Consider the following 3805-nt stretch of genomic DNA (forward strand, 5'->3'; position numbering starts at 1 on the left):
TTATCTTCATGATAAGTTGTTGTAATGCTTTGCTAGTATTTTTTTAAAACATTTGAGTCTATTCAATTATTTTTAATCTATCTTTCCATGGCCCTTTATTACATGTAATTTCTTTTGCATCTATTGCATTTTTCAGGATTTGTTCTTAGGCAATATTTTATGATTGTTGAGGGGTAAATATCAGAGAATGACAGTAATTTACTACTTATTCCAATGTCTTGGCTCCTAGATCTTCTTTTCTTTCTAAAGATATTTTGAGTTTTTATTATAGACTTAATAAACAACATCAAAAAATATACAATACACAAGAAGAAAAGAAAAAATGTATTCCTAAGGAACAATGAAATTCTTATATGTTCCACCTGGTTTTTAAATGCTTCTCTATATTTTTAAAAAAGGCAACAAAATCACATTTTTTAGTTTTGTCTTTCTCTGAACTTCCTGTTTCTCTCATAAGTGTTTTCAAATATTTTGCTGATACTCTTTTCTTTTATCTTTATTTGAATAATTATAACTATCAATCAAGTCACTCCCTGAAAAAAGTCTTCCATCCTAAATAGAAAAGGTTTATTGTACCAAATAAATAAAGTCAAGCAAAACAAAGGTGATCATGATCATTGTCCTTTTGCAAAAATATATATTGCCTTCTGCAACCTTTTAAATATCAACTCACTATCAAGAATTGGGAAATATGCTGCCCCATCAATTTTCTGAAATTCTGAAATTGGTAATTGCATTGATCAGAATTCTTATTGTCTTTCAAAATTATTTTCCTTTTTTATTTTGCTTGCTAATAGTTTTATTTAAATGAGATATTGAGAATGGTAGGTGTTAGATCTTATTGAAGGCACCAACATCCATGGATTGCACAAAGTCTTCAAAGGCAGTTATCTGTTCCTGTAGCATATCTGTGTCATCTCAATCATCTTCACTACACATTGTATCTGAATCTTCATGATGCCACATCCCACTGAACCTAGTTTAAAAGATCTCCAGTCCAAGCCATCTACCTGCATACTTCTTACACTTTTCTCCAATTTTGTCATATCTATCTCATCATCCCAAGGTTTTAAATCCAGTAAGATGGAAGAGTAAGAAACAATTGCAGGGGGATTTTAAATTAATTCTTTGATTCATACTGACAAGGAGTTCTTCTCTTAGCTTCTTTGCTTCTTCAATTTGCTCCTCCTCATCAGACCCAAAGAGATCATTGTCATCATCATCTTTGCTATCTGGAGCTCCATTTCCTGTGGAATCTTCTACATCAGAAGGCCTATGCTTGCCTTTTGCTTCTCATTGGATTTAATGTGGTTATACCAATGGAGAGCATGGTAACATGTTTGCAGGTGGATAGTCTGCGACTACTCCAAATACTGCAGTGTTAACCTGGGATGGCACATAACTCTTCATGTAGCTCTTGTCTGCCAGAAAGTCATTGAAGTGCTGCTGGCCTGGTGCTGTCTTGAGATCTGTGAAGCCCAAGGTGGTGGTGAGAAGGACCAGGAAGAGGAGGAAGCAGCAGCAGCAATGGAGGAACTGAGCATGGGATAGCAAAAGCAGCACAGCATGTGAACATACAAGCTCTGGCCACCAACTAAAAAAGGCCAAAGTTATTTTCTTTTGCATTGTTCTGTTCTGGTGTTTGCTCTGCATCAGTTAAACATTCTTCCCTAGCTTCTCTGAATCCATATTATTCCATTACATCCATATAATTATTATATTTTGGTCAATTATTCTCCAGTTGTTGGACTTTGCTACAACAAATACAGCTATGGATAATTCCATTCATACTTTTTTCTGTCTTTTATTTCTTAGTGTTATACACCTAGAAGTGATATCAGTAGGCCAAAAGGTGTGAGAATTAGTGAATTTTGTGACATAGTTTCAAATAGCTTTTCAGAATGGATGGAAAAATTCATGACTCCAAAACTTATTACTCTGCTTGGCCTCTCCTAACCACTCAAAAAATTGTTATTTTTATCTTTTATCACCTTCAACACTTTTAGAGGTGTTAATTCAGAGTTTCTGTTTGCATATTTCTTATTATTAGTCATTTGGAGGTTTTTCTCAATGATTGTGGAGCACATCCTTTGGATATTCATCTATTAGAAAAAATCACTTATTCTTACATATTTTTAAACCAATTTCCTATGTAGTTTGCATATTAGACTTTTGTCTAGCAAAAAAAAACAATTGCTGCAAAGTTTTCTCTGACTGCTTCTTTAATAATCCTAAATGCATTGAATTTGCTCCTGTAAAGGCTTTTTAATTTTATACAATCAAGAGGGTCCATCTTCCATTTATGATACTCTCTTTCAATTGTTTGCTTAAGTACTCTCAAATTATCTACAATTTAAAAATATATATCCTGTTTCCCCTTATTTGTTTTTGACATGATCTCATATATTTAGGTAATTTATTCCATTTTTTTTCTTATTTATTTAACATATTTAGTTTTCAGCATTGATTTTCACAACAGTTTGAATTACAAATTTTCTCCCCATTTCTACCGTCCCCCCCACTCCAAGATGGCATATATTCTAGTTGCCCTGTTCCCCAGTCAGCCCTCCCCTCTATCACCCCCCTCCCCTCTCATCCCCTTTTCCCTTCCTTTCTTGTAGGGCAAGATAAATTCTATGCCCCATTGCCTGTGTATCTTATTTTCTAGTTGCATGCAAAAACTTTTCTATTTTTTTTTTTGTTTTTGAACATCTGTTTTTAAAACTTTGAGTTCCAAATTCTCTCCCCTCTTCCCTTCTCACCCAGCCTCCCTAAGAAGTCGAGCAATTCAACCTAGGCCACGCGTGTATCATTATGTATGACCCTTCCACAATACTCATGTTGTGAAAGACTAACTACATTTTGCTCCTTCCCAACCCATCCCGCTTTATTGAATTTTCTCCCTTGAACCTGTCTCCTTTCCAATTTGTTTGTTTTGATTACCTCCACCTCCATATGCCCTCCCCTCCATCATCCCCCCCCTTTTTTTATCTTCCTCCCTCTTCTCTCCTGTGTGGTAAGATACCCAACTGAGTATGTATGGTATTCCCTCCTCAGGCCAAATCTGGTGAGAGCAAGGTTCACTCATTCCCCCCTCACCTGCCCTCTCCCCTCCTCCCACAGAACTGCTTCCTCTTGCCACCTTTATGCTAGATAATCCACCCCATTCTATCTCTCCCTATTTCCCTCTCTCAGTATGTTGCTCTCTCATCCCTTAATTTCATTTTATTTCTTTTAGATATCTTCCCTTCATCTTCAACTCACCCTGTGTCTGCTCTCTCTCTTTTACATATATATATATATATATATATATACACACACATATACATACACACACACACATATATATACATACACATACATACATATACACATAGATATATACAAACATACACATTCACTTATATATATACATAAACATATATATGCATATTCCCTTCAGCTGCCCTAATACTGAGGTCTCATGAATCATACATGTCATCTTTCCATGTAGGAATATAAACAAAATAGTTCAACTTTAGTAAGTCCCTTGCAATTTCTGTTTCTTGATTATCTTTTCACGCTTCTCTTGATTCTTGTGTTTGAAAGTCAAATTTTCTATTCAGTTCTGGTCTTTTCACTGAGAAAGCTTGAAAGTCCTCTATTTTATTGAAAATCCATATTTTGCCTTGGAGCATGATACTCAGTTTTACTGGGTAGGTGATTCTAGGTTTTAATCCTAGCTCCATTGCCCTCCGGAATATCGCATTCCAAGCCCCTCGATCTCTTAAGGTAGAAGCTGCCAGATCTTGGGTTATTCTGATTG

The 3805-nt window shown here is 35.4% G+C and overlaps 1 pseudogene; it reads right to left on the reverse strand.

The window, feature by feature from the left end:
• Positions 1–831: 831 nt before the first annotated feature.
• Positions 832–1626, reverse strand: LOC118832063 (annotated as a pseudogene).
• Between the last annotated feature and the right edge of the window lie 2179 nt (positions 1627–3805).

Source organism: Trichosurus vulpecula, chromosome 9, assembly GCF_011100635.1.
Source record: "Trichosurus vulpecula isolate mTriVul1 chromosome 9, mTriVul1.pri, whole genome shotgun sequence".
Lineage (NCBI taxonomy): Eukaryota > Metazoa > Chordata > Mammalia > Diprotodontia > Phalangeridae > Trichosurus > Trichosurus vulpecula.